Source organism: Talpa occidentalis, unplaced genomic scaffold, assembly GCF_014898055.3.
Source record: "Talpa occidentalis isolate TD23 unplaced genomic scaffold, MPIMG_talOcc4v2.1 talOcc4.12, whole genome shotgun sequence".
NCBI classification, from domain to species: Eukaryota; Metazoa; Chordata; class Mammalia; order Eulipotyphla; family Talpidae; genus Talpa; species Talpa occidentalis.
This window is the reverse complement of record NW_023601212.1, coordinates 69,036,017-69,063,915: the sequence shown is the minus strand read 5'-3', so window position 1 is coordinate 69,063,915 and position 27,899 is coordinate 69,036,017. Positions and strand designations below refer to the sequence as shown.

Below are 27,899 nucleotides of genomic sequence, written 5' to 3'. Positions count from 1 at the left end.
CAGACCCAGGCAGTTAGGACAGAGGGAGACGGTGCTGCATAGTTGCCAGGTGGGGCCTCCCGAAGCAGGTGCTGCCGGACCGTGCACGAACGGGTGGTGCCGGGGCCGTGGGTGGGATTTGAGGTGGGGTGTGGGGATGGCAGTGTTGGAAGGAGGTTGCCCTGTCCATTGAAGTTCCCCGCCCAGGAAGAGTGGCAGCGCCGACGTGCGTCTGACGTGCAGGTGGTGACAACGACGGCCTGGAGTGCGCGAGGGACCAACCACTCCAGACGGAGACCGAAAGTTCTGGAACTGTGCGTGCGCTGGATAGGACGCGGGCGGAGGGTGCAGGGTGGCTGTCGCCTACCTTGGCCCCCACCCGCAACTCCCTAGGGCGCAGCCGGTTTGTGTAAAAGAGTGGGAAGGCGCCAAATGAGAGGAAAATTTCCCTGACCGGGAATCGAACCCGGGCCGCGGCGGTGAGAGCGCCGAATCCTAACCACTAGACCACCAGGGAAAGCCGGGAGAGGCTCTGGGCTGGCGCCTCCTGGTCACAGCGCAAGCGCAGCACGGCCTGGGTGGTGGTGATGGTGGTGTTGACAGCTCCACTGGGAGCCTCGTGACGTTCCTGGAGGTGCATTCCGCACACCCTAAATGTCCACATCGCCTTGTAAAGACTTCTACCCGCCGTGGCGGTGCAGCGTACCCGCCTTCGACGTGCATTTTAGCGTGGCGCAAAAGCTCTGCGCTCCAGACCTCTCCTGCCGCCCGCTGCTCCCCTCAGCAGTGTACTTCAGTCCTTCTGCCTGCTCTGCTCCCCACTGTGGCTCTGGTGAATTCTCTCACCCTCCCGCGCTTCTGACTGTACCCAGTGCATGTATAAACAAAACAAACAAACAAATATAATTAATAAATAAATAAACATGCCTCTATTAAAAAAAAAAAAAAAAAAAAAAAAAAAGCTCTGCGCTCGCGCTGGCCAAAAGGGTCTCCCCGCCGCTGCGTTGGCCGGGAATCGAGCCCGGGTCAAGTGCTTGGAAGGCAGCTATGCTCACCACTATACCACCAACGCCGCGGAGCGCAATGTCCACGACGCCGGCCGTGGCCCGTTGCTGCACGTGGCACTGGCTGCCCGCGGGCCACGCCTCTGCACCCACACAGGCGCCCACTGCGCGCGGGCCAGTCCTTGCAGCCCGGGCCGCCCGCCACCTGCACACGCGCACGCTCAAGGCTGCTCTCACTGCAAGCCTGGCTGCCGCTGCCCGGACGGGACGTTGTCGGCTCGGGCTGCGTGTGGACGGCGGGCTGTGGGCGAGGCACGGAGGGGAACGAGGACACCTGCACTTGGCTGGCGCTGCGGAAAGTGGACGGAAAGGACCCTGGGGGGGCAGATGCGACCAGAGGGCAGTGAACCACCAGCAAAAAGGTTGAGTTCCGTCGGGCCTCCCCATCCGGGAATCGCACCCCGGTCGCGCGCGGCAGGCGGGGACACTCACCGCTACACTAAGGAGGACGCCGCGCCTTCCCCTGCCACCCGCCCGCTGTCGCATGGCCCGAGCTGCCCCGACCGCCCGCTGCTCCACCCGCTCTCCGTTTGGCCACGCTACGCGGGCGCGCCCGCACCTCTCGCCACGGCCCCGACTCTCCCGATGCCCACCGATGCGCCCCGGCCTTGCCCGAGTTCCACACTCGGACCCGGACTCAGACTCGGATTCAGATCCGAGCCGCGTGGCCCTGAAATTCCCGAGGCGCGCTGCCCGTCGCCTCCAAGGCCCGAGCAGCCTGGGGAGGGTCGGGGGTCCGAGAGAGCAAGGCTGTCAGCCGGGGTGGGCATCTCCTGGCAAAGAGCCGCAGCCGCCCGCGGGGGCGCCGGCCCAGTCGACCGGCCTTGCTCGCGCACCTGCGCTGCCAGACAGCGGCCGTCAAGCCGGACCCGGACAGACGCCCAGGACCAACGCAATGGTGTAGACGTGGAGTGTGGGTGGCAGCCAGGACCGCTGAGGCAGGTGCAGACCTGCAGTCAGGATGGCCGAGCGGTCTAAGGCGCTGCGTTCAGGTCGCAGTCTCCCCTGGAGGCGTGGGTTCGAATCCCACTCCTGACAAAGCCACTTTTGGCTCTCCAATATCCACTTTTTTTTTTTTTTCCCCCAAAGATATATTTATTTATTTATACAAGTACTGGGTACAGTCGGAAGCGCGGGCGGATGAGAGATTTCACCAGAGCCAGAGCAGCAAACAGAACAGGCAGAAGGTCGAAATACACTGCTGAGGGGCGCAGCGGGCCAGACAGGAGAGGTCTGTCAAGCCATTCCACTCTCCACTTTTTGACCTCCACTGCCGGCCATCCTGGAGGCCCTGCACTTCTGAGCCTTCTCGAAGTCCTGCCAGGACCATCACTCCTCCCTCCTTCCCCTCCCCCCACATTTCTCTGAGGTGGTGCTTTTGGAAGCACTTCACAGAGAACAGGAGATGGGCAACTTCCGAATTCAGTTGGCACATTAGCTGGCCTGAGGAGTGTTTCTGAAAGTGACAAGGGTCCAGGTCCTGTCACCTGCATGGCCAAACTGTTCCAATGCAAATTTGGGGATGAGACACACTGAACTGGTAGAGGAAAAGTTGAGCTCAGCGACAGACCCTGGCCTCCCTTTCAGTCCCTGCAGACCCCATCTCTGGACCAGATGCATCAAGCCCTCAGTTTATGGGCTGGTTAAGTGGACATAGGCTCAGACCCCAGGTCCTGCCACCTGCCCACACTCATCTCGCTGATTTTGGAAGGCCCACTATTGTTCAGTCTTAGCGTCATGAGATCACAGTGTTTCAGGAACATGGTGTCTTGAAACTACAGAAACATAATAATCACTCATAGGGCTGGAGGTCACTCAGACGTCCATATTGCATTTCCCTAAGTTACAAAGTAGATGTTGGCAGGGCCATGCACCCTTCAGAGACTTTAGGGAAGCCTCTCCACTTTGGGCCCTCATCCCAGCCACCGACCCCAACACACACAGCCCAGCTGTTGACCACAGAGTCCATGAGCCCCAGCGGGCTCTAGTTGCTCTAGCGGGGGTCCTGGAAGCCTCCTCCACCCCACACCCACCTTGCTTCCATCCCCAGTCCTTCCCTCCCCACCACACACACAAACCCAGCCAGCTTAAGCTAGCTCCGGCCACTCACCTAGGTAACAGGCAGCACGTGTAATTGGGATTCAGCAGCTGTCCAGTCCATAACTGGGCATGCCCTCTACAGGGGCTCCAGAAAATCAGCAATTATGCAACCGAGAGGGTGCTCCTGCCCCTTTGCCACTCACCCACCAGAGCCAGACCCTGGACAGAGCAAGGAAGCCAGGCTCCTAGGGACACGTTGGATCTCTTTGCCCCAGCCAAACTCAGCAGCAGCAACAATCTCCCAGCTTTAACTCATGGGAGAAAAGGCAGCTGACCAAGGGCCTGTGGTCTTTGACCAAGGAAACTTCCTGTGGGTCACTTGTACTACACTCACAACTCGGCCCCCCCCCATTTCTGCACTCACCCACCTGCATTCCGAGTAGCATCCCCAAACAGCTAGGCTGCGCTTGACCCAACTACTTGCTTCCTCTCATGGTGGCCCTGGACAGCCAAGAAAGCTTAAGGCTGACTGTGTCTCCTCTGTCTCTTTCCTTCTTTCTCGAAAACCTCCATTGCTTGGTGGTTGGTTGTGCATCTTGCCCTCGGGCCCTACCCATGGATGGAACTTCCACTTCCAGTGGAACAAATGGCCCCTGCAGCAATGACCAAGGCACCGTGACAACTGATGGCCAGGGCCAAGAGGCAGCATCCAGAGGCCCTGGGCATCTGTGCATGGGTGGTTCAGTGGTAGAATTCTCGCCTGCCACGCGGGAGGCCCGGGTTTGATTCCCGGCCCATGCAGCAGAACACATTCCATTTTGGTCTGGCACCACAGATGCAAGTTCCTGGACTCAACCCACAGTACCCTGAGTCCTCAGTGGCTCGACACAGTACCTCTCTATCCCGGCGCTCCACACCAGACTCACGGAACCCAGCCGGCAGACCTGAACCAACACCTGGCTTGCTCAACCACCCTCCCCTGACACCGCTTGTGCATCCCTTTCCTCTTCTTTAACCTCACACCCCTTCCTCAAGGTAAGCAACACCTGGCACTCTAGGAAGACACTCCTCTGTCCTTCCTCCACGGCTCCACAACAAGGAGGCAGGTGAGTGTTGCCAGCCACCACCCCGACTTCTAATACTACCCCCACTCCTTCCAGCCCCGCTGGTGAGGGTGGGAGGGAGGCACTGCTGGGTAGTCTTGAGGTGGGGCCTGGTGAAGTAGTGCTGCTGGAGGGGGCAAGCACAGGTGGTGCCTGGGGATATGGGTACCGTTTGCGGTGGTGACTGGAGGGTTGGGTATTTGGGAGAATGGCACCGCTGGAGGGAGGCTATCCTGTCCACTGGAGGTCCTAGCCCAGGAGGTGCGTCTGAGGTAGAGGTGGGCGACGTGGATGGTCTGCAGTGCCCGAGGCACAAACCACAGCAGATGATGGCCTAAGACTCTGGACCTGTGTGTGAGCACCCCTGCAAGAGGACTCAGGACAGACGTGCAGGGTGGCTCTCTCCTGGAGTGGCCCGCACCTGCCTACAACCCTAGGTGGATTTGGTAAAAGAGCATGTGACAGCTGAGGGAGAGGAAAAACTTCCCTGAGCAGGAATCGAACCCGGGTCGCAGCTGTGAGAGCACTGAACCCTAACCACTAGACCACCAGGGAGCAACATGGGATCTCTTAGCTTGTGCCTCCTGGTAGTGACGTATCCTCAACACCTGGATGATGGTGGTGGTGGTGGCCGCCTCCCTGGGATCCACCGGTCAGTGCATACCGCACACCCCACATCCCCATAGCCCAGCAGAAATACCTCCACCAGCTGCCCTGGCAATGCAACTTCGTGACACTCAACGTGCAATCAGTGCTGTGCAAAAAGTATTGTGCTGCCCACTGCTGCTCGTCCTGGCGCAGGAGCTGGCCAAAAGGCCCACCTCGCTGCTGCACTGGCCGGAAATCGAACCCGGGTCAACTGCTTGGAAGTCAGCTATGCTATACCAGCAATGCCACCCAGTACATCACGTCCACGACTCTGGATTGAGGCTGGCACAAGTACTTTGTCTCTGCTGCCTGTCACTGGCCCACCCACAGGCCATGGCTCTATGCTGCCACAGGCACATAGACCCTCCTGACCCCTGCAAGCCCCCAACTACCCAAAACCACCTCCCCACTTCCTACACCCACCCCATAACTCGCAGCTGCCCTCCACTGCCTGCTGGGCTGTTCTGTGGAGATGGTCTTGCTGACTGGCTGGATTGTGTGCCAACGGGGGTAGGTTGGCACAGGGAACGGACAGGAGTAGAGCTTGTGCATCTTGCTGGCGGGAGGGAAGGTGGACAAAAAGGACAAGGGAAGGTTGGGGGGAGGGGTAGCTGCAGCCACAGAGTGGTGATTGGCTACCTTAAAAATAAGTGTTTTGCTTCTCCATTGGGGAATTGAACCCCAGTCTCCCGGGTGACAGGCAGGGATACTCAGCACTATACAAACAAGGATAGCCCTATTCCTTGCTACCTCTGCTCCCACTACCACCACTAGTCTTGTCACCCACATTTGCTCCTATTGCCCACTGCCCCTCCTGCTCACTATCTGGCCCTACCAACATGGGCGCGTCCCGCACTTCCCACCGCCACTTCGACTCTCCCAGATGAACCCCAACCCTGACCAAATCCTGGAATTGGACTCGGACTCCCAGCCACACAGCGCTGAAATTCCCAAGGCACGCCACACGATGCAGCCAAGGCCAGAGTGCCCTAGGGAATGGTATTGGAGATCCAAGAGGGCAAGGTGAGGCAGCCATTCGGAGGTGAGGGTACATTCTGACAAGACAGGCACGGCTGCCGTGGTGGTGCCAGCCCACTCTGTCAGCCTTGCTTGCATCCCTGGCGCAACCAGACAGCCACCCAGGCCAAGCGCAATGGTGTAGATGTGGGGTGTGGGTGGCTGCCAGGAGGGCAGTTGCAAGTGCAAACCTGCAGTCAGGATGGCTGAGTGGTCTAAGGCACTGCGTTCAGGTTGCAGTCTCCCCTGGAAGCGTGGGTTTGAATCCCACTCCTGACAGGCTCATGTTTTGTGCTACCGGGACCTTAATTCTCTCTCTGGTGGCCCTGCACTCTTGCCACCACTCCGAAGTCCAAACACGACAGCACCACCACCCCTCTCTGTTTTCATCCCCCTGCACCCTCATGCAACTGCAAGGGGCACTTCAGGAGGCACCCGTGCTGTGCAGCTTTCTTCCTTAGTTGGCACATTAGTTGGCTGAGGTGTATTTCCAAAAGTTATGGGGGCACAGGACCCATGACCCTCACAACCAGACTGTTCCAATGCAAGTTTGGGGATGAGACCCACTGGACTGGTAGAGGGTAAGCTGAGCTCCACAACACATCAGGGCCTCCTCAGTGGGCACACATAGCACCCCTGGACCAGATGTTTCAAGCCCTCAGTTTATGGGCAGGTTCAGTGGACATCTACTTGGAAACCAGCCCCCACAGCATCTCCACACTCATTTTGATTAAGTTTATGGAAGGTCTGCTATCCTCCTGCCCTAGGGCCACGAGCTGACAATGTTCCACAAAAGCGGTGTCTTGGAACCACAGAAACATAATAATCACTCACCAGGCAGGAGGTTACTCCTCCAACGTCCATGGTGATTCCCTGCATTACAAAGTAGGCGTCAGCAGTGCCTTGCTCCCTCCAGAGCCTTTAGGGGAGCCTCTCCACCTCGGGGACTCATCGCCAGCCACTGATACTGGAACACGTGCAGCCCAGCCATCCACCACACCGTCCATGAGCTCCAGCAGGGGCGGTTTCGACACCTGGGATGTGTTCACCCACTGTTACCACCTCCCCAGCACACACAAATCTGGCCAGCCCAGGCCAGTCCCGGCCAACACCAGTTACCGACCTGGGCGCCAGGCGGCGCATGTAAGCGGGACCCAGCTGCTGTCCAGTCCACCCACAAGCATGCCCTCCACAGGGGCTCCGGCCAAACTGCCAATGATGCGACTGACATACACACACATCTCCCCACTCACCCCTCACCACCCCCAGCAGCATTCAGTGCTGACCACCCTGGACCCGGCTCCTGGCTTCCTCTGGCGACCACAGTAGTCTCGCAGCAGAGAAAGTGTAAGGCCGAATGGGTCAGCTCCCTCTCTTTCCCTTCTTTCATGAGATCCTCCTTAGCTTGGTGGTCGGGTGAGCCCCTGGCCCTGGGGGCCCTCCACATGTGTGGCGCCTCCCTCTCCACTAGAGCATATGGCTCCTGCAGGTGAAGACCAATGTTCTATTAGGGCTGGTGGCCAGGCCAGTATGGAAGCATCTGGCAACATCTTGCATCAGTGCATGGGTGGTTCAGTGGTAGAATTCTCGCCTGCCACGCGGGAGGCCTGGGTTCGATTCCCGGCCCATGCAGTGAAATACCTTTTTTTTGGCCCTGTCTTCCTTCTGGCTCCACAGCTGCAAGCTCCTGGGCTCACCCCCCGGGTCTGAGTGGCTGACCCAGTCCCTCTCTAGCCCTGTGCACCACAAGGGACTTGAGGGAACCCAGCTCCAGACCCGAAACATCTGCCTTGCTCAGCCACCCTCACCCTCCAACACTTGCCCTTCCCTTTTCTCTTAACCTCATGCCCCTTCTTCGAGCACACAACACCTGGTGCTCCAGGAAGACACTTGTGTGCCTTTCCTTCCTTGGCCAGAGGATGTGGAGGCAGGTGCGGATCGCCAGCCCCACCACGACTTCTAACACTACCACCACTCCTCCCAGCACTGTGGTGGCTTGGAGGCGGGAGGCGTCTCTGTGCAGTTGCCAGGGGGTCCTGGTGAAGTGGTGCTGACAGAGGGGGCAAGCACTGGTGGTTGCCATGCTGTGGGCACAGTTTGCGGTGGTGAGTGGAGAGCTGGGGAGTTGGGAGGGTGGCATCACTGGAGGGAGGCTGTCCTAGCCACTGGAGTTCCCCACCCAAGAGAGGGGGCGCAGGCGGAGGTGCGTCCCAGGTGGAGGTGGGCGACTCTGACGGCATGTAATGCCAGAGGAACCAAACACTCCAGACATTGGCTTAAGAGTCTGGACCTGTGGTGCGGGGGGACCAGGAATTGCGGTGGGACGTGCAGGGTGGCTGTTGCCACCTGGCTCTCAGACTCTAACAACCCTAGGTGCACGGCGGCTTTGGTTTAAAAAAAAAAAAAGACAAAAGGAAAAAAGAAAAGAAAGAAAGCATGTGAGGCTCTGAGGGAGAGGGAAAAAATAGCTTCCCTGACCGGGAATCGAACCCGGGTAGCGGCGGTGCGCCGAATCCTAACCACTAGACCACCAGGGAGCAACTTGTAGACTTTTGGCTGGTGACTCATGGTAGCTACATATCCTCAGCACCTGGGTGCTGATGCTGGTGCTGGCCGCCTCACTGGGATCCATTGGTCAGTACATACTGCACGACCCACATCCCCTTACCCTGGTGGAAAGACCGCCACCAGCCGCCCTGGCAATGCAACCTCCCCGGCCCTCCTCGTGCTCCCAGTGTGGTGCAAAAAGCACTGCCCACACCTGCTGCTTTTTGCAGCTTGCCCTGGCGCTGGCCAAAAGGTTCACCTCGCCACTGCGTTGGCCGGGAATTGAACCCAAGTCAACTGCTTGGAAGTCAGCTATGCTCACCACTATACCGCCAACGCCACAGACGTTAAGTCGTTGTGACACCGTTCCTGCCTGGGCACCAGCGCACTGTTGCTGCCGCGCATCACTGGCCTGCCCCCAAGCCACGGCTTTTCTCTACCACAGGTGCGCGACACACGAAAGCAACCCTCCCCACCACAGCAAAACCCCGTGCCCCCCAAACCACCAACATTCCCCCGCCCACACGCACCAGTCCGGTTTTTTGAAGGGGCGGATCTCCCTGACCGATGGGCCGGTGTGTCTTTGGCAGGATTTGGCAGGGGGCAGGGAGAGGAGTGAGTAGGTCCCTGCACCTGGCCGGTGGGAGGTTAGGTGGACTAAAAAGGACTCTTAGGGGGACAGTTGCAGGCCACAGAGAAGTGGCTGACCACCAAATGGGAACATCCAGCCTCCCCGTCGGGGAATCGAACCTGGATCTCCCAGGTGACAGGCGGGGATACTCACCTCTATACTAACGAGGACAGCGTCTTCTTCCCCCTCCATCCGCTCCCTGTCGACCTCGCCTGCCTCTTTCGCCCAGTGCCTTCTCGCCCACCCAAAACGGGCGCTCCCCGCCCCTCCCGCCACCGCCCAGCCCCGCTAGGAAATGCCCCGACCCTGACCTAGTTCGGTACTTGAACTTGGACTCCGACTCCGAGTAGCGTGGGACTGAAATTCCCGAGGCACGGGTCAGTCACCGCCAAGGCGGGCGTGGCCTGGGGAAAGCGTCGGAGCTCCGAGAGGGCGAGGCGAGGCTGCCAGACGGATGCTACGGCACGGCCTGGCAGGACAGGCGCGGCCGCCCGCTGTGGCCTCAGCCCACGCGGCCGGCCTTGCTTGGGTCCCTGTGCAGCAGACAGCCATCCCTCAGGCCAGACCCTGCTGGCCGCCCAGGCCAAGCGCTATGGTGTAGATGTGGGGTCCGGGTGTGGCCAGGAGGGCGGCGGCAGGCGCGGACCTGCAGTCGGGATAGCCCAGCCGTCTAAGGCGCTGCGTTCAGATCTCAATCTCCCGGGGAGGGGTGGGTTCGAATCCCTCTCCTGACAGCCCCACCTTTTGGCTTTCAGGGACCCTTGCCCACCACTTGCTGCCCTTCCTGGTGGCCCTGCACTTCCTGGGCTTCTCCAAAGTCTAGTCCCCGACACCACCACCATTCCTCCTGCTCCCCATATACATCTCTCTCAGGCCCTACTTCAAGAAGCACCCAACCTGGGCTGCTGTCCACCTCATTTGGTACATTAGTTGGCAGAGGAGTGTTTCCAAAAGTGACAAGGGAACAGGTGTCCCGGCCCCCATGACCAAGCTAGTCCAGTGCAAATTTGGGGGTGAGACCCACTGGATCAGTAGAGGGAAATTTGAGCTCAGCAACAGAACTGGGCCTCCCTTTCAGTCTGCGCACACAGCACCCCTGGACTAGATGCATCAAGCCCCTTAGTTTATGGGCGGGTTAAGTGGACAGCAGCTCAGACCCAGCCTGTGCTGCCAGCCACACTCATTTCATGGTTGTTTTCTGAAGGCTCGCTGTCCTCCTGTCCTATGGCCATGAGGTCACAACATTACACAAACGTGGTGTGTCGGAACCACAGAAACGTAATCACTCACCCGGCCACTCACTCATCCAAATGGCATTTCCATAGGTTATAAAGTAGGCATGGAAGGGCCACTCTCTCTGCAGAAGCTTTACAGAAGCCTCTCCAACTTGGGGCCTCACTGCTAGCCACCGATTCCTGGACATATGCAGCCCTGGACACGTGCAGCCCAGCTGTTCACCACACAGCCCATTAGCCCCAGCTGGAGGTTGTGTAGGGCATTGCTGGCAACAACAACACCCCCACACACCCACATTGCCACCATGCCCTGTACCGCCTTCCACACCACACACACAAATCCGGCTGGCCCAGGAAGTCTCGTCCAGCACCTTCCACACCACACACACAAATCCGGCTGGCCCAGGAAGTCTCGTCCAGCACCGACAACCCCCATAGGTGACACTTAGCACATGTAAGTGGCACCCAGCCACTGTCCAATTGACACTCCAGCGGCCCTTTACAGAGGCTTTGGCCAAACTGCAAGAATGCCACGGAGAGGGTGCTCCTGCTCCCTTGCCACCTAGCCACATGCCAGAGCCAGACTTCTGGAGAGAGCTGTGGGCCAGTGTGCAGAGGCCAGGCACCCACGGACAGGTGAGGTCTCTGCCCCAGTCAAACTCAGCAGCTGTGGCTGTCTCTGGGTTTCCAGCTTCCACCTGTGAGAGAAAAGACAGCAATCAAAGGGCCTTTGGGGCAGGCTTGGGGTGGTCGCACATGGGAACATCTGGTGGGTCACCTGCCCTGAAACCACACCACACACACACACACACACACACACACAAACACACATCTCCCCACCCCTCGAGCCCACACTGGGACCAACTCATTGCTTCCTCTGGCCGCAACTGCAGTCTCACTTTGGCCTTGGACAGCAGAGAGAGCTATTACCGGCCTCCCCTTCTCTTCCCATCCTCCATCTCCCTCCCCATCCTCCATCTATCAGTGGTTGGGTGTGTGCCAGGCCTTAGTGCCTTGGTGCCCTCGATGTACTTGGAGCCTCCCTCTCCAGTGGCAAATTGGCCCCAGTAGGTGAAGATCAATGCACCACAATAGCGCCACTGAGGTAGCGTCAGCACACTTACTATCAGTGCACAGGTGGTTCCATGATAGAATTCTCACCTGCTGTGTGGGAGGCCTGGGTTTGGTTCCTGGCCCATGCAGCAGGACATCCTCTTTTGACCCTGTCTCCCTCCTTCTGGCACAACAGCTGCAAGCTTCGGGCTCACCCACCTCACCTCAGTGGTGCGACCCAGTCCCTCTCTAGGATCATGGAATTCAGCACCCTGACCCAAATCAACACGTGACCCCTTGCCTGTTCCTTTCTACTTCCTTAGCCTCATACCCTTTCCTCGAGGCAAGCAACACCTGGCGCTCCAGAAGGACACTCCTCTGCCCTTCCTCCATGGCTCCACGACAAGGAAGCAGGTGCGGGTCGATCACTACCACCGCCAGCCACCACTCCTCCAAGCTCTCTCGGGGAGGGCAGGAGCCATAGGCCTCTGGGCAGTCTCCAGGTGGGGCCTGGTGAAGCGGGTGCTGCCGGAGGGTGCAAGCAGCCGTGGTAGTCGGGACTGAGGGTGGGATTTGCATTAGGATGTGTGGGTGGCAGTACTGGAGGGAGTTTTCCTGGCCACTGGAGTTCCCAGCCCTGGAAGAGCGGGTGGGAAGGGTGCTTCTGAGCTGTAGGTGGGGAGACACCGAAGGCCTGGAGTGGGTGCGAGACTGCACTGCAGATGTTGGCCGAAAAGTGTGGACGGGTACTGGCCTCATGATAGGAGGTGGATAGGACGTGGGCCGGGAAGTGCTGGTTGGTGTCGGGCTAGTGTGCTCTGCATTCTCCAACTCTCTTGGTGCACAGTGGGCTTGACTAAAAGAATGTGTAAAGGTGCTGAGGAGTCTGGGAGGAAGAGGAAAAGCTTACCTGTCTGGGAATCGAACCCAGGCCGCGGCGGTGAGACCACCAAATCCTAACCACTAGACCACCAGGGAATGGCAGTGTAACATGCTGGTATGTCCCTACTGTCCCAGTGCCTCTTGCTTCAGGGCAAGTGTCTGATTCCAGTTCCATTTCTGTAAGTTCTTGCAGTGAATATTATTTGAATAAAATTGTTAGGGTTTCTTTTGTTGTTGTACAATTGCATTCATCAATGTCTTGTTTTCGTGAGGGATTACCTAGGATCACAAGAAAGCGTTTCTTTTTCTCATCATTTCAAGTTTTTTCATTTATGGAAAACTGGTTTTTTCACATCCCATATTTCCCAATCTTCAGTTTGCCGTTTTTTGTTTTGTTTACCACAATGTCTCGGATTTACACCTGTTCACCCTGCTTTCTTTCCTTTACAGAGTTCACAAGTCAAGGAGTTCTACGAATACATACGTATCGTTTCTGGCTGCCTGAATCACTTGCCCACTTCAAGGGTGAAATGTTGATTTTGAACGTGAGTCAGAGATTCTTTCCATGTGCGGAGGGAGACCAAGGAGAGGCGAGAGTTTAAAAAAAAAAAAATCTGTTCAGGAAGTTACCCTCTGTGTGCTGGTTTTGAAGGGGATATTAAGAAAATAGTTTTTTTGTGCCTGGTTTTGAAGGCTTGTTTTATTTTGCTTGGCTAAGCCAATGCTTAGTTTCAGCACCTCAGGTCTGGAAGGTGAGACACAATCAACAAATTTCACTGCAAATCAAGTTGTACCAGTTAAGCAAATTTAATCACATTTTCCCTATTATGTCATGTCTAGAATAGCAACAGGAAAAAGTCTTGATTTTTTTCATTTATTTGGCCCTGGAGAAAGTCAAGAGGTCCTCACTGAGACACTTGTATAACTTCCTAGCAGCTGTAGTTAAAGAGTGGAAGGGAATAAATACTTTGTGTGAAACTGTTACTGCAGAATTCCCTCAGGAAACAAAGCAGCACTGGGACAGGAGGAGGGAAATTGTTTATTAAAGCTGGTGGGCTCAGAGGAGATCCTTCTCCAAAGCCTGAGGCCCCAGCAATTAGGTAACAGAGTATTTCCTGTCTTAGCAAGAGTCCATTTGCACCCTAAAGTTAGCAGGGAGTACAGAAGCAAGAACCTTCAAAGTGGTTATCTGGGATGCATGAGTCAAGTGTGTGGTTTTGAGACCCTTTATCAGTTACTCTCTGGAACTTTCAGTCTACAGTGAGGCTTTGTTTCAACATAACTTTAGACATTTTCCACTTCAAAACTAGGGAGAAAACATGGCCAATATTCCTTAATAGGAAACAATCCTAATTGACACAGATGACACAAAATCCTTATCACCAGACCACCAGAGACAATATGTTGCCTTCTTATTCAAGCTGAATTTTTTAAATGGGGAACCTTCAATAAAAGTTATCATGTTTGACCTCAGCTCTCACATTTATTAATATTTTTTAATAGTCCAGAGGTCTTTTCTCTTTTCTTCACACCTATCATATCATGACTCCATAGGGGACGGGCTTCAGCAGCTCTGGTTCCTTTCCATCCTTCTCACAAAGTCCGCTTCTCTGCATGGGGCAAGCTGGCACTTCTGTTGAACCCAAGTACCTTTCTCTTTGACTTCCTTTTTTTTCTGATTATTTTCTTTCAGAATGGTGGTTGCCAGAGGCTGGCAGGAGGGGAGAAGGGAATTATTGTTTAATAGGTCTGAAGGCCTAATCCTTACTTGTAAAACTAAACTTTTCCCTTAACACCAGTGGGTAGGGCCTCCCTGGTGGCGCAAGGGGTTAAGCACAGCACTATGAAGCAATCCGCAGCCTCTGCAGCACAAGTTCGATCCCCGGCCAGCCAGGGAGAAACCACAAGTTCGATCCCTGGCCAGCCAAGGAGAAACCCACATGGCGAGGCAGACCTCTCCTGACTCGCCCGCTGTTCCCCTCAGCAGTGTATTTCAGTACATCTGCCTGTTCTGTTCCCCACTCTGTCTCTGATGGATCCCCTCACCCCCCCAACTCTGGTCTGTACCCCGGCTCTTGTATGCATAAATAAATAAAAAAAAAAACACCAGTGGGTAATCTGTAGAGCAATGAACACTGTATCCTACCAACAATTATCAAGGATGAGTGTGGGACAAAATAATTAAAATGGAAAAAGGATAAAGCCTGAAGAAGACATTTGTACATATATCCCAAAACAACGTGGTGTGCTAAACAAATGTTGTTAACTCATGTAATCATTCATAGAGTGGTGAGTATGGAGTCCTAAGACTCGGTTGGAATGAACAGATGCTATTATATAGCATCAGTCAAACCCCCCTTTTTTGTTACAAATTCTTTTAAAAAAATATTTATTTATTTAAAAAGATTTTTAAATATATTTTTACAAAGAAGAACTGGGGTACAGGTCAGAGGTGTGGGGGTGGGGGGTGTCGAGAGTATTCACCAGAGACAGAGTGGGAAGCCGAACAGACAGATCTACTGAAATACACTGCTGAGGGGAGCCGCAGGCGAGATTGGAGAGGTCTGCTGCGCCATGTGGGTAGCTCCCTGGCCAGGGATGGAATCTGTGCTGCAGTGGCTGCCAATATTTTCAGAGTGCTGAAACTTAACCCCTTGGCCACCAGGGAGGCCCAATTTTTTAATTTATATATATTTTATATTGTTATTCAATCTCCTCTCAGGTGTGATCCCCATAAAATTACCACCACCAAGACACTGGTGAACCATCATCATAGTTTCTTGTGCTCTTCCCTCCCCTGTTTTAATCCCTCTCCCTCCCCCTCCCCTGCTGAGTGCATCCGATTTATAGTTTGCTGGTGTTGTCTTTTTTCCCCTCCCTTGTATGGTTTCCCTATGTTCCTCCTGTAAGTGAAACCATCCAATAATTTTCTCTTTCCTTCTGACTTATTTCACTGAGCATAATCCCTTCTGGCCTTATCCACGTTGCTGCGAATGGCATGAATTTATCTTTTTTGATTCCACATCTTTTTGATCCAGTCATCCGTTTTGGGGCATTTAGATTGTTTCCACATCTTGCTATTGTAAATAGTGCTGCAGCAAGTGCCCTCCTTGTTCACCTTCTGTCCCGCCAGCCAAACTCAGGAGCCCTATTCTCTCCTATTCGTGCCCCGTGCCACCCTCCCGCCATCCGCACGCAGCCTAACCAGGCAGTGAGAACATTCCTGCAGAATCAGATGGCCTGGCAGAGGAGGGCAGCTGCGTGTGTGTGTAGCAGTGGGTGGTATGGGGGTCGGGGGCGGCGCAAGGGAGGATTTGCCCGCGTTGTGGCACGCCTGTGGTAGCGCAGAGCCGGGGCCAGCGTGCAGGCCAGTGCCACGGGGCAATGACTGCGCCGTGCGGCGTTGGTAGTACAGCCACCCTCCAAGCAATTGACTCCGATTCGATTCCCCGCCAACGCAACAGCGAGTTGCAACTTTTAGACAGCGCTTGCCCTAGCACCAGCGCGAGCAGCAGCAGCAGGCGCGCGCAGTACTTTTGCGCCCAACTGCGAACACGAGGAAGGCTGGGGCAGGTGCATCACCAGGGCCGGCTGGCGGTTGATGTAGGAGCCCGGCGTTGGGGTAAGGGGATGCGGTGTGCGCCGCCAGGAGCGTCCTGTGCATCCAAGGATGGCGGCCACCACTGCCGGCAGCATAAAGTAGGCGTGGAGGATGCGCGCCGCGACCCGGAGAGGACAGGCAGTAGTGCTGCTGAACGCTCCCTGGTGGTCTAGTGTTTAGGATTCGGCGCTCTCGCCGCTGCGGCCTGGTTTCGATTCCCGGTCCTGGAATACTTTTTCTTCCTTCCCCGCGCCTTCGCAGTCTTTTAGCCAAGCCAGCAGCGCACCAAGGCGGATTGGAGGCTGGGAACCACTCCAGACGGCAGCCACCCTGCAGGTCCACTCCAGAGCGCACGCACAGGTCCAGAATTTTTGGTCAATGTCTGGAGTGGTTTTTCAGCCCCCCACTCAAGGCCTTCGGTGTCTCCCCACCTCCAGCTTGGTCACACCCCTCGCCCATTCTTCCTGGTCTGGGAACTCCAGTGCCAGGGCAGCCTCCCTCCTACCCACAGCTCCAAGCACCACCCGCACTTGCCCGATCCGGCAACTAACTGCCCAGCAGCAACTCCCTCCACCCTCCGGCTGGTGTGGGGAGGAGTTGTACTAGTGGTAGAAGTCATGGTGGTGGCTAGCAAACCCCAGCTGCCTCCACATCTTCTGGCCACCACAGGAAGGACAGATGAGTGTCTTCCTGGAGCTCAAGGTGTTGTGTCCTTCGAGGAAGAGGAGTGAGGTTAAGGAAGAGGAAAGGGAAGGCCAAGCAGTGACTGGCCAGGGTGGCTGAGCCTGCCAGGGTTGGTTCCGTCCCCGTACTGGGTTCCAGGAGTCCCCTGTAGTGCCGCGAAAGTGGACTCAGGCTGCAGTAGGGTGAATGAGCCCAGAACCTTGTAGCTGGTGGGTCAGTAAGAGGTAACAGGGCCAAAAGAGGTTGCCCTGCTGCATGGGCCGGGAATCGAACCCGGGCCTCCCGCGTGGCAGGCAAGAATTCTACCACTGATAAGAGGGTTTGCCAGTTGCTGCCTCAGTGGTGCTGGCCACCAGCTGTCATGGCACATCGGTGTCATCTTCAGGGGCCATCTGCTCCACTGGAGAGGGAGGCTCCAAATCCATCCAGGGCTCAAGCACCATTGGACAGGGCGCACACCCAATCACCAAGAGAAAGAGGGTTGGAAGGAAGAAGGGAGAGACAGGGAGGCCGAGGCGGCCGTTAATACAGCTCACTTAGCAGCCCAGGGCCAAAGGGAGACTGCAGTTGTGGACAGAGGAAGCAATGAGCCGATTTCATGGTGCCCTACCAGCGAATGCTACAGGAGATGGGCTCCTGGGGTAGGGAGGTGCATGTGTGGTGTGGGTGCAGGGCAGGTGACCCACTGGATGTTGCCATGTGCGACTATCCCAAACCCGCCCCAAAGGCCCTTTGACTGCTGTCTTTTCTCCCACAGGTGGAAGCTGGACATCGGGAGATAGTCTCTGCCAGCTGAGTTTGGCTGGGGTAAAGAGTCCCTGGGTGCCTGGCCTGTGCTCTCGGGCTCAAGGCTCTCCCCTGGAGTCTGCTCTGGCATGTGGGTAGGTGGGTGGCATCATTGTTGAGGGCCACCTGAGTGTCACTGGACAGTGCCTGGGTCTCACACATGCTGATTGGGGTCACAGCTGGCTGGGTGTGTTTGTGTGGTGTGTGTGTGGGGAGGGCGTGGGAGATGGTCCCAAGGCAGGTGTGTGTGGGGCCTCATTCCGGGGAACTCCCTGGAGCAAAGCCCTGGCTGGGGATCATGGGCTGTGAGGTCCATGGCTGGACTGCCTGTGTTCCAGGAGTGTGGCTTTGCCAACCCTACTTTGTAACTTGGGGAAATGCAATTTGGACATCTGAGTGACCTCAGGCTGAGTGAGTGATCATTTCGTTTCTGTAGTTCCAAGACATTGCTTTTGTGGAACATTGTCACCATGTCCCTACATCAGGAGGATAGGGGAACACATGTGCTAGCTGGGGGCGAAGGCTGCCCAGCTCTGGTTCTTCCTGAAGTGGCTCCTGGGAGAGATATGTGTGTGGGGGCAGAAGGGAGGAATGGTGGTCATGGCTGGACTTCGGAGAGCCTGCAGAAGTACAGTGTTGCCAGGAAAGACAGCAAGAGGGGTCAAGGGTCCCTGAGAGCCAAAAGGTGGGTTTGTCAGGAGTGGGATTCGAACCCACGCCTCCAGGGGAGACTGCGACCTGAACGCAGCGCCTTAGACCGCTCGGCCATCCTGACTGCAAATCTGTGCACACCGCAGCCTCCTGGCTACCATCAGCACCTGAAATCTACACCCTTGCACTTGGCCTGGGTGCCTGGAAAGGCTGGGCCTGGCGGGCGGCTGTCTGGCTGCAAAGGGATGCGAGCAAGGCTGGCTGAATGGGCTGGCGCCACGATGAGAGGACGCGCCTGTCTTGTCAGGACGTGCTCCCTCCTCCAGCTGGCAGCCTCGCCTTGCCCTCTCGGAGTTTCGATGCTATTCCCCAAGCCACACCTTGCCTGGCGGTGGCAGGCGGTGCATTTGGGAATTTCCTCGAGGCGGCTCCCAGTCTGAGTGCAAGCTGAGTCCCCAGCTGGGAAGGATCGGGGTTCATTGGGGAGGGTCAGGGTGGTGGAGGGAAATGCATGACTTGCCGTGTTGGGTGAGCCAGAGGGCAAGCTGGTGGCACGGTGGGGGCAGGTGTGGGTGACAAGGCATGTGGAGGGCAGGCCAAAACATTATCCTTGTTAGTATAGTGGTGAGTATCCCCACTTGTCACCTGAGAGACCGGGGTTCAATTCCCCAATGGGGAGGCTAGGCATTACGTTTTGGTCAAGTCACTGTTCTTTGGTCGCAGCTAACCTCCTCTTTGTCCACCTTCCCTCCCACCAGCCAGGTGCATGGGCTCTACTCCTGTCAGTTCTGTGCCAACCTGCCGCAGTTGACATGCAGTCCAGCCAGTCAGTAAGACCATCTCCACAGAACAGCCTGGCTGGCGGTGGAGGGCAGCTGCTAATTGGGTGCTGAGGTGGGGAGTGTGCAGGTGGTTTTGGGGCCAGAAGGTTTACTGGGGTAGGTAGGGCTGACCCGGGGGTGTCGCAGACCTGTGGCAACATAGAGCCATGGCCTGTAGGCAGGCCAGTGACAGGCAGCAGCGACACTGCGTTGTTGCCTGCCTCAAACTGGAGTCATGGAGCAGCCCTGTCATGTGGCGTTGGTGGTATAGTGGTGAGCATAGCTGCCTTCCAAGCAGTTGACCCGGGTTCGATTCCCGGCCAACGCAGGTCTGAGGTAGACCTTTTGGCTAGCGCCACCTGCGAGAAGCAGCAGGTGCGTGCAATGCAATGCTTTTTGCAGCGCACTGGGAGCACGAGGAGGGCCGGGGAAGTTGCATTACCAGGGCGGCTGGTGAAGGTCTTTCCGCCGGGGTATGGGGCTGTGGGTGTACGCTATGCACTGACAGGTGGATCCCAGTGAGGTGGCCACCACCAGCACCACCAGCACCAGCACCCACTCACTACCAGGAGGCACCAGCCAAAAGCCTGTGTGTCACTCCCTGGTGGTCTAGTGGTTAGGATTCGGCGCTCTCACCGCCGCGGCCCGGGTTCGATTCCCGGTCAGGGAAGCTTTTCCTCTGACTCCGAGCCGTCACATGCACTTTTACCAAAACCGCCTGGCACTGAGGGTTCTTGGAGGCTGTGGGCCACCCCAGGCAGCAGCCACCCTGCAAATCTCTCCGCAATTCCTGGTCCCCCCACACTATAGGTCCAGACTCTTAAGCCAATGTCTGGAGTGTTTGGTTCCTCTGGCACTTCATGCCGTCAGTCGCCCACCTCCACCTGGGACGCACCTCCGCTGCGCCCCCTCTCTTGGGTGGGGAACTCCAGTGGCTAGGATAACCTCCCTCCAGTGATGCCACCCTCCCAACTCCCCAGCTCTCCACTCACCATCACAAACCATACCCACAGCACGGCAGCCACCAGTGCTTGCCTCCTGTAGCAGCACCACTTCACCAGGCGCCCCCTGGCAACTGCAGAGACGCCTCCCGCCTCCAAGCTACCACAGTGCTGGGAGGAGTGGTGGTAGTGTTAGAAGTCGTGGTGGGGCTGGCGATCCGCACCTGCCTCCACATCCTCTGGCCAAGGAAGGAAAGGCACACAAGTGTCTTCCTGGAGCACCAGGTGTTGCGTGCTCGAAGAAGGGGCATGAGGTTAAGAGAAAAGGGAAGGACAAGCGTTGGCGGGTGAGGGTGGCTGAGTGAGGCAGGTGTTGGTTCGGGTCTGGAGCTGGGTTCCCTCGAGTCCCTTGTGGTGCACAGGGCTAGAGAGGGACTGGGTCAGCCACTGCAGACCCGGGGGGTGAGGCAGGAGCTTGCAGCTGTGGAGTCAGAAGGAGGACAGGGCCAAAAAGAAAGTATTCCACTGCATGGGCCGGGAATCAAACCCGGGCCTCCCGCATGGCAGGCAAGAATTCTACCACTGAACCACCCATGCACTGATGCAAGGTGTTGCCAGACGCTTCCACACTGGCCTGGCCACCCTAATGGAACATTGGTCTTCACCTGCAGGAGCCATATGCTCTAGTGGAGAGGGAGGCGCCACACATGTGGAGGGCCCCCAGGGCCAGGGGCTCACCCGACCACCAAGCTAAGGAGGATCTCATGAAAGAAGGGAAAGAGAGGGAGCTGACCCATTCGACCTTACACTTTCTCTGCTGCGAGACTACTGTGGTCGCCAGAGGAAGCCAGGAGCCGGGTCCAGGGTGGTCAGCACTGAATGCTGCTGGGGGTGGTGAGGGGTGAGTGGGGAGATGTGTGTGTATGTCAGTCGCATCATTGGCAGTTTGGCCGGAGCCCCTGTGGAGGGCATGCTTGTGGGTGGACTGGACAGCAGCTGGGTCCCGCTTACATGTGTTGCCCAGCGCCCAGGTGGGTGACTGGTGCTGGCCGGGACTGGCCTGGGCTGGCTGGATTTGTGTGTGTGTGCTGGGGAGGTAGGGACGGTGGGTGAACACATCCTGGGTGTGGGATGGATGGGGTTCCAGGTCCCGCGCTAGAGAAATTGCCCTGGCTGGAGCTCATGGGCTGTGTGGTAGATGGCTGGGCTGCATGTGTTCTGGCATCGGTGGCTGGTAATGAGTTCCCGAGGTGGAGAGGCTCCCCTAAACCTTCTGGACACCTACTTTGTAACCTGGGGAAATGCAATTTGGACATGTGAGTGACCTCCTGCTTGGCGAGTGGGATCATTACCTTTCTGTGGTTCCTAGATGCCATGTTTCTGGAACGTTGTGATCTCATGGCCTCGGACAGGAGGACAGTGGGCCTTCTGAGAACATTGGGGAAATGAGTGTGGGTGGTTAGCCACCCATAACCCGAGGACTTGATGCAACTGGTTAGGGGTACCATCTGCAGGATTTGAAGTAGGCCTTGGTCTGTCGCTGATCTCAACTTTCCCTTCACCAGCCCAGTGGGGTTCACCCCCAAATTTGCATCAGAATAATTTGGTCATGTGGATGATGGGGCTTGTGCAATTCATTGTCACTTTTGGAAACATTCTCAGCCAACTGATGCGGCAGCTGAGGTTTAAAGCTGCCCAGTCGGGTGCTTCCTGAAGAGCTGCCTTTGAGAGGCAGAGAAGTGTGGGGGGTAGGAAGGGTGAGGCAGAGGGGAGGAATGGTGGTCCTGGATAGATTTCAGAGAAGCCGCAGAAGTGCCGAACACCAGGAAGGGCAGCCAGAGGCGGTCAGTGGTCCCTGAGAGCCAAAAGGTGGACTTGTCAGGAGTGGGATTCAAGCCCACCCCTCCAGAGGAGACTGTGACCTGAACGCAGTGCCATCCTGACTGCTCAGCTGCCTCCACATTGCGGACCATGAAAGGAGAGGCGGGCGAGTGTCTTCCTGGAGCGCAAGGTGTTGCGTGCCTGGGGAAGGGGTGTGAGGTTAAGGAAGAAGAATGGGATGGGAAAGTGGTGGCGGCTGATGGTGGTTGAGAGAGCAGGTGTTGGTTGGAGCCTGGGTTTCGGGAGTCCCATGCGGTGTGAGAGTCTCTCCACTGTGGGCGGAGTGTGGTGGGGTGGGCGAGCCCAGGAGCTTGCAGCTGGTGCACTCTGCCATCCTGACCACAGCCCCCTCCTGGATGCCATCAGCAGCCGAAGTCTACAACCTTATCCTTGACCTGGGCACCTGGCTGGGTCTGGCCTGGCGGGGGCCTGTCTGGCTGCTCAGGGACTCAAGCAAGTGGAGCAAGCAAGTGGACTGGCACCACCACTGCTGTTGTCAGGACCTGCTCCCACCTCCCTCTAGCAGCCTGGCTTTGCCCTCTCGGACCTCCCACGCCATTCTCCAGGCTACTCCTACCTTGGGGGCTGAAGACTACACAGTTCGGGAATTTCAGTTCTAGGCAGCTCAGGGTCTGAGCCGGGAACTGGGTGGGGTCAGGGTTCATCAGGGAGCGTTAGGGCCGTGGCAGCAAGTGCCCACCGTGCAGTTGTTGAGTAGGTCAGATGGCAAGCTGGTGGGGCAGTGGGCCACAGTGGGGGGACAAGACAACAAATGAAGGGCAGGCCAGGCCACATGGTCCTCGTTAGTATAGTGGTGAGTATCCCCGCCTGTCACGCGGGAGACTGGGGTTCGATTCCCCGACGGGGAGACCAGATGTTACATTTTGCACGCCAGCCACTGCACTATGGCCGCAGTTAGCCTCCTAGGTGCTAATCTTGTTCACTTTCTGTCTCACCAGCCAAGTGCAGGGGCTCTAGCCATTCCTCTCCGTGCCCCTTGCACCCTTCCACCATCAACTCAAGCCCAACCAGGCAGCGTGACCAACCTGAAGGAGGCAGCAAGGGCTTCGGGTACAGAGCAGTGTGCGTGTGTGTGTGCTGGAGGGGCTGTAGGGACAGTCTGAAAGGCTGGCCTGCGTGTGTGCGCCTTTGGCAAAACAGAGGCGTGGCTAGCGGGGAGAGCTGAGTCGGACACACGGCAGCGCCAGTGCACAGTGCCAGGCCACGGTAGATGTGGTGGTTGTCCATGCGCTGTGCGGCGCTGGTGGTATAGTGGTTAGCATAGCTGCCTTCCAAGCAGTTGACCCGGGTTCGATTCCTGGCCAACACAGTGGCGGTGTGATCCTTGTGGCCAGCACGAGAGCAGAGCTTTTGCGCCGAGCTAAAATGCAGGTCTGGGCGGGGAGGGTGCATCGCCATGGCGGGTAGGGGAAGTCTTTACAAGGAGATGTGGACATTGAGGGTGTGCGGAATGCACCACCACGAGCATCTGGCGGATCCCAGGAAGGAGGTCCACAGCACCACCACCACCTAGGCAGTGTTGAGCTTACACTGTGACTCTTGCCTTTCCCTGGTGGTCTAGTGGTTAGGATTCGGCGCTCTCACCGCCGCGGCCCGGGTTTGATTCCCGGTCAGGGAAACTTTTCCTCTCATTTGGCGCCTTCCCACTCTTTTACACAAACTGGCTGCGCCCTAGGGAGTTGCGGGTGGGGGCCAAGGTAGGCGACAGCCACCCTGAACCTTCCACCCGCGTCCTATCCTGCGCACGCACAGTTCCAGACCTGTAGGTCTCCATCTGGAGTGCTTGGTCCCTCGCGCACTCCAGGCCATCGTTGTCACCACCTGCACATCAGACGCACGTCGGCGCTGCCACTCTTCCTGGGCGGGGAACTCCAGTGGACAGGGCAACCTCCCTCCCACACTGCCAGCCCCCACACCCCACCTCAAATCCCTCCCAGGGCCCCCCCTCTGGCAGCACCTGCTTCGGGAGGCCCCACCTGGCAACTATGCAGCAGCGCTTCCCTCCTCCAAACTGCCTGGGGCTGGGGAGGAGTGGTGCTTGTGGTAGAGGTCGCGGTGGTGGCTGGCGACCTGCAGCTGCCTCACCTTGTGGGGCCAGGGAAGGAGAGGCGGGGGAGTGTCCTCCTGGAGTGCAAGGTGTTGCGTGCCTGGCGAAGGGGTGTGAGGTTAAGGAAGAGAAACGGGATGGGAAGTGGTGGCGGATGATGGTGGTTGAGGGAGCAGGTGTTGGTGGGGGCCTGGGTATCGCGAGTCCCATGTGGTGCGAGGGTCTCTCCCCTGCGGACAGGGGTGCGGTGGGTGAGCCCAGGAGCTTGCAGCTGGTGCGGCAGAAGGAGGGAGACAGGGCCAAAAGAAGGTGTCAAGCTGCATGGGCCGGGAATCGAACCCGGGCCTCCCGCGTGGCAGGCGAGAATTCTACCACTGAACCACCCATGCACACATGGCAAACATCTTCACACCCGGCCCCACGGTCCTGGCCATCAGGCGTCCTGGCGCACGGGTCTTCGTCTGTGCGGAGCCTTCTGCTCCACTGGAGAGGAAGGCTCCCAAGCACGTCCAGCCTCCCGAGGGTCCGGGCGCACCCAAGCACGAGAGACAGGTCAGAGGAAGGAGGGGCAGAGGAGAGGCAGCCCACAGCCGACCTTACTGTTTGGTCCAGGGTCACCGAGAGACTCTGGTACCCAGAGGAATCCGTGAGCAGGGTCAAGCATGGCCAGAACCGGGATACTACCGCGGGAGGAGGTTGTTGCGGGGCAAGTGTCCCCCAGGAGATTCTCATGGGCGACTACCATAGCCCAACTCCCAAAGCCATTTGATGGCGGCCTTTTCTCCTGCAGGTTGGGGTGGACGTGGGGAGATGGCTCCAGCGCTGTTTACTCTGGCGAAGAGACCCGACCTGTCCGCGGGAGTCTGTCTTCCGTGCTCTGGCTCAATGGATGGGGCTCTGGCACTTGTGGGGCAAGGCAAGGGGCGTGAGCACCTTCCAGTAGCCTCTTTAGCGATTTGACCCGAGTCCCCGGTGAGGACGCTCCCGGTTGTCGACGGGACAGCAGCTGGGTCCTGCCAGTGGGTGCTGCACCGTGCGGGGGAGGGTGGTACTTCTGGCTTGGGCAGCCAGGTTAGTGTGTGTGGTGGTGTGGCAGGAGGCCGGGGTTGGCGGGTGTGGTGGTGGTGGAGGGAGATGCCAAACCTGTGGGTGGGAGAAGAGACCTTCACCATGCCTTGGAGCAATGCCGAGACTGGTGCTCATAGGCTGTGTGCTCTATGGATGGGCTGCACGGTGCCTTGGCATCCCTGGCTGACTTCTACTTTGTAAAGTCTGACTGACCTGAGGCTGGGCGAGCGATTATTATGTTTGCGTGCTTCCAAGACATGAAGCTTATGGAACATTGACCCCGAGTGGCCTTTGGACAGGAACATCGAGGGCTTCTGAAAACTTTATGGAAAAAGTGTGGACTAGCAGCAGGGGCTGGGTTCTGACATGATGTCCACTTACAGGCCCATATACTGAGGGCTTGATGCACCTGGTCCAGGGGTGCTGTCTGCAGGAATTGAAAGGGAGCTCAGTTTTCCCTCTACCAGTCCAGTGGGTCTCACCCCAAAATTTGCATTGGCACACTTGGTCATGGGGTCCTGGAGCCTGTCATCTTTGGAAATACTCATGAGGCGAGGTGATGTGCCAGCTGGGGTTGGAAACTGCCCAGCTGGTGTGCTTCCTAAGGTGCTGCTTAGAGTGTCGTATGTTGTGGAGGTGGAAGGGTGCTGGTTTAGTAATGGACTTCGGAGCGGCTGCAGGAAGGCAGGATCTCCAGTAATAGCAGCAAGAAACCTTCAAGGGCTCTTTTGCGCCAAAAAGTGGGTTTGTCAGGAGTGGGATTCGAACCCACGGCTCCAGGGGAGACTGCGACCTGAACGCAGCGCCTTAGACCGCTCGGCCATCCTGACTACAGGACTGCACTTTCCTCAGCCGCCCTGGCTGCCACCCACACTCACGTCTACACCATTGCGTTGGTCCTGGGCGTCTGTCCGGGCCCGGCTTGACCGGCCGCTGCCTGGCTGCACAGGTGCGCGAGCAAGGCCTGTCGAGTGGGCCGGCGCCCCCGCGGGCGGCTGCGGCTCTTTGCCAGGAGGTTCCCCAGCCCGGCTGACAGCCTTGCTCTCTCGGACCCCCGACCCTCCCCAGGCTGCTCGGGCCTTGGAGGCGACGGGCAGCGCGCCTCGGGAATTTCAGGGCCACGCGGCTCGGATCTGAATCCGAGTCTGAGTCCGGGTCCGCGTGTGGAACTCGGGCAAGGCCGGGGCGCATCGGTGGGCATCGGGGAGAGTCGGGGCCGTGGCGAGAGGTGCGGGGGCGCCCGTGTTGTGTGGCCAAACGGAGAGCGGGTGGAGCAGCGGGCGGTCGGGGCAGCTCGGGCCACGCGACAGCGGGCGGGTGGCACGGGAAGGCGCGGCGTCCTCCTTAGTGTAGCGGAGAGTGTCCCCGCCTGCCGCGCTCGACGGGGTGCGATTCCCGGATGGGGAGGCCCGACAGAACTCAACATTTTTGGTCGCGGTTCACGGCCCTCTGGGCACGCAAGGGTCCTTTTCTCCACTTCCCGCACGGCGAGCTAGCGCAGGTGTCCTCCTCGTTCCCCTCCGTGCCTCGCCCACAGCCCGCCGTCCACGCAGCCCGAGCCGGCAACGTCCCGTCCGGGCAGCGGCAGCCAGGCTTGCAGTGAGAGCAGCCTTGAGCGTGCGCGTGTGCAGGTGGCGGGCGGCCCGGGCTGCAAGGACTGGGAGGCGCGCATTGGGCGCCTGTGTGGGTGCAGAGGCGTGGCCCGCGGGCAGCCAGTGCCACGTGCAGCAACGGGCCACGGCCGGCGTGGTGGGCATTGCGCTGTGCGGCGTTGGTGGTATAGTGGTGAGCATAGCTGCCTTCCAAGCAGTTGACCCGGGTTCGATTCCCGGCCAACGCAGCGGCAGGGAGACCCTTTTGGTCAGCGCGAGCGCAGAGCTTTTGCGCCACGCTAACATGCACGTCGAGCGCGGGGACGCTGCACCGCCACGGCGGGTAGGAGAAGTCTTTACAAGGCGATGTGGACATTGAGGGTGTGCGGAATGCGCCGCCACGAGCGTCTGGCGGATCCCAGGAAAGCCGTCCACAGCACCACCACCCAGGCCGTGCTGCGCTTGCGCTGCCATCAGGAGGCGCCAGCCCAGAGCTTCTCCCGGCTTTCCCTGGTGGTCTAGTGGTTAGGATTCGGCGCTCTCAGCGCCGCGGCCCGGGTTCGATTCCCGGTCAGGGAAACTTTTCCGCTCATGTGGCGTCTTCCCACTCTTTTACACAAACCGGCTGCGCCCTAGGGAGTTGCGAGTGGGGGCCAAGGTAGGCGACAGCCACCCTGCACCTTCTGCCCGCGTCCTATCCTGCGCGCGCACAGTTCCAGACCAGTCCGTCTCCGTCTGGAGTGCTTGGTCCCCCGCGCACTCCAGGCCGGCGTTGACACCACCTGCACGTCAGACGCACGTCGGCGCTGCCACTCTTCCTGGGCGGGGAACTGCAGTGGACAGGGCAACCTCCCTCCAACACTACCACCCCCCACACCCCACCTCAAATCCCACCCATGGTCCCTGCAGCACGCAGCGGCGCCTCCCTCCTCCAAACTGCCTGGGCTGAGGAGGAGTGGTGCTCGTTGTAGAGGTCGAGGTGGTGGCTGGCGACCTGCAGCTGCCTCACGTTGTGGGGCCCCGGAAGGAGAGGCGGGGGATGTGTCTTCCTGGAGCGCAAGCTGTTGCGTGCCTGGGGAAGGGGTGTGAGGTTAAGAAAGAGGAACGGGATGGGAAGTGGTGGCAGATGATGGTGGTTGAGGGAGCAGGTGTTGGATGTGGGGCCTGGGTTTCTCGAGTCCCATATGGTGCGAGGGTCTCTCCCCTGCGGACGGGTGCGGTGGGTGAGCCCAGGAGCTTGCAGCTGGTGCGCCAGGAGGGAGAAAGGGCCAAAAGAAGGCGTCAGGCTGCATGGGCCGGGAATCGAACCCGGGCCTCCCGCGTGGCAGGCGAGAATTCTACCACTGAACCACCCATGCGCATATGGTAAGCACCTCCACACGCTGCCCCACGGTCCTGTCATCAGGCGTCCTGGCGCACGGGTCTTCGTCTGCGCGGGGCCTTCTGCTCCACTGGAGAGGAAGGCTCCCAAGCACGTCCAGCCTCCCGAGGGTCCGGGAGCACCCAAGCACGAGAGACAGGTCAGAGGAAGGAGGGGCAGAGGAGAGGCAGCCCACAGCCGACCTTACTGTTTGGTCCAGGGTCACTGAGAGACTCTGTGGGCCCCA

The 27,899-nt window shown here is 58.1% G+C and overlaps 18 non-coding genes across 18 annotated transcripts; 11 read left to right on the top strand and 7 right to left on the bottom strand.

The window, feature by feature from the left end:
• Nucleotides 1-424: 424 nt before the first annotated feature.
• Nucleotides 425-496, bottom strand: TRNAE-CUC (transfer RNA glutamic acid (anticodon CUC)). The gene has a single exon. It is a non-coding gene; the product is annotated as a tRNA-Glu (tRNA).
• Nucleotides 497-979: 483 nt separating this feature from the next.
• On the bottom strand, nucleotides 980-1,051 carry TRNAG-UCC (transfer RNA glycine (anticodon UCC)). The gene has a single exon. It is a non-coding gene; the product is annotated as a tRNA-Gly (tRNA).
• A 947-nt stretch (nucleotides 1,052-1,998) lies between these two features.
• Nucleotides 1,999-2,081, top strand: TRNAL-CAG (transfer RNA leucine (anticodon CAG)). Its single transcript has one exon. It is a non-coding gene; the product is annotated as a tRNA-Leu (tRNA).
• A 1,732-nt stretch (nucleotides 2,082-3,813) lies between these two features.
• On the top strand, nucleotides 3,814-3,884 carry TRNAG-GCC (transfer RNA glycine (anticodon GCC)). The gene has a single exon. It is a non-coding gene; the product is annotated as a tRNA-Gly (tRNA).
• Nucleotides 3,885-6,047: 2,163 nt separating this feature from the next.
• On the top strand, nucleotides 6,048-6,130 carry TRNAL-CAG (transfer RNA leucine (anticodon CAG)). Its single transcript has one exon. It is a non-coding gene; the product is annotated as a tRNA-Leu (tRNA).
• Nucleotides 6,131-7,412: 1,282 nt separating this feature from the next.
• TRNAG-GCC (transfer RNA glycine (anticodon GCC)) lies at nucleotides 7,413-7,483 on the top strand. The gene has a single exon. It is a non-coding gene; the product is annotated as a tRNA-Gly (tRNA).
• Nucleotides 7,484-17,962: 10,479 nt separating this feature from the next.
• TRNAL-CAG (transfer RNA leucine (anticodon CAG)) lies at nucleotides 17,963-18,045 on the bottom strand. The gene has a single exon. It is a non-coding gene; the product is annotated as a tRNA-Leu (tRNA).
• A 953-nt stretch (nucleotides 18,046-18,998) lies between these two features.
• TRNAG-UCC (transfer RNA glycine (anticodon UCC)) lies at nucleotides 18,999-19,070 on the top strand. The gene has a single exon. It is a non-coding gene; the product is annotated as a tRNA-Gly (tRNA).
• A 270-nt stretch (nucleotides 19,071-19,340) lies between these two features.
• On the top strand, nucleotides 19,341-19,412 carry TRNAE-CUC (transfer RNA glutamic acid (anticodon CUC)). The gene has a single exon. It is a non-coding gene; the product is annotated as a tRNA-Glu (tRNA).
• Nucleotides 19,413-20,209: 797 nt separating this feature from the next.
• Nucleotides 20,210-20,280, bottom strand: TRNAG-GCC (transfer RNA glycine (anticodon GCC)). Its single transcript has one exon. It is a non-coding gene; the product is annotated as a tRNA-Gly (tRNA).
• Nucleotides 20,281-22,361: 2,081 nt separating this feature from the next.
• Nucleotides 22,362-22,433, top strand: TRNAD-GUC (transfer RNA aspartic acid (anticodon GUC)). Its single transcript has one exon. It is a non-coding gene; the product is annotated as a tRNA-Asp (tRNA).
• A 389-nt stretch (nucleotides 22,434-22,822) lies between these two features.
• Nucleotides 22,823-22,894, top strand: TRNAG-UCC (transfer RNA glycine (anticodon UCC)). The gene has a single exon. It is a non-coding gene; the product is annotated as a tRNA-Gly (tRNA).
• A 237-nt stretch (nucleotides 22,895-23,131) lies between these two features.
• TRNAE-CUC (transfer RNA glutamic acid (anticodon CUC)) lies at nucleotides 23,132-23,203 on the top strand. Its single transcript has one exon. It is a non-coding gene; the product is annotated as a tRNA-Glu (tRNA).
• A 747-nt stretch (nucleotides 23,204-23,950) lies between these two features.
• Nucleotides 23,951-24,021, bottom strand: TRNAG-GCC (transfer RNA glycine (anticodon GCC)). Its single transcript has one exon. It is a non-coding gene; the product is annotated as a tRNA-Gly (tRNA).
• A 1,426-nt stretch (nucleotides 24,022-25,447) lies between these two features.
• TRNAL-CAG (transfer RNA leucine (anticodon CAG)) lies at nucleotides 25,448-25,530 on the bottom strand. The gene has a single exon. It is a non-coding gene; the product is annotated as a tRNA-Leu (tRNA).
• A 938-nt stretch (nucleotides 25,531-26,468) lies between these two features.
• TRNAG-UCC (transfer RNA glycine (anticodon UCC)) lies at nucleotides 26,469-26,540 on the top strand. The gene has a single exon. It is a non-coding gene; the product is annotated as a tRNA-Gly (tRNA).
• A 259-nt stretch (nucleotides 26,541-26,799) lies between these two features.
• TRNAE-CUC (transfer RNA glutamic acid (anticodon CUC)) lies at nucleotides 26,800-26,871 on the top strand. The gene has a single exon. It is a non-coding gene; the product is annotated as a tRNA-Glu (tRNA).
• A 708-nt stretch (nucleotides 26,872-27,579) lies between these two features.
• Nucleotides 27,580-27,650, bottom strand: TRNAG-GCC (transfer RNA glycine (anticodon GCC)). Its single transcript has one exon. It is a non-coding gene; the product is annotated as a tRNA-Gly (tRNA).
• Between the last annotated feature and the right edge of the window lie 249 nt (nucleotides 27,651-27,899).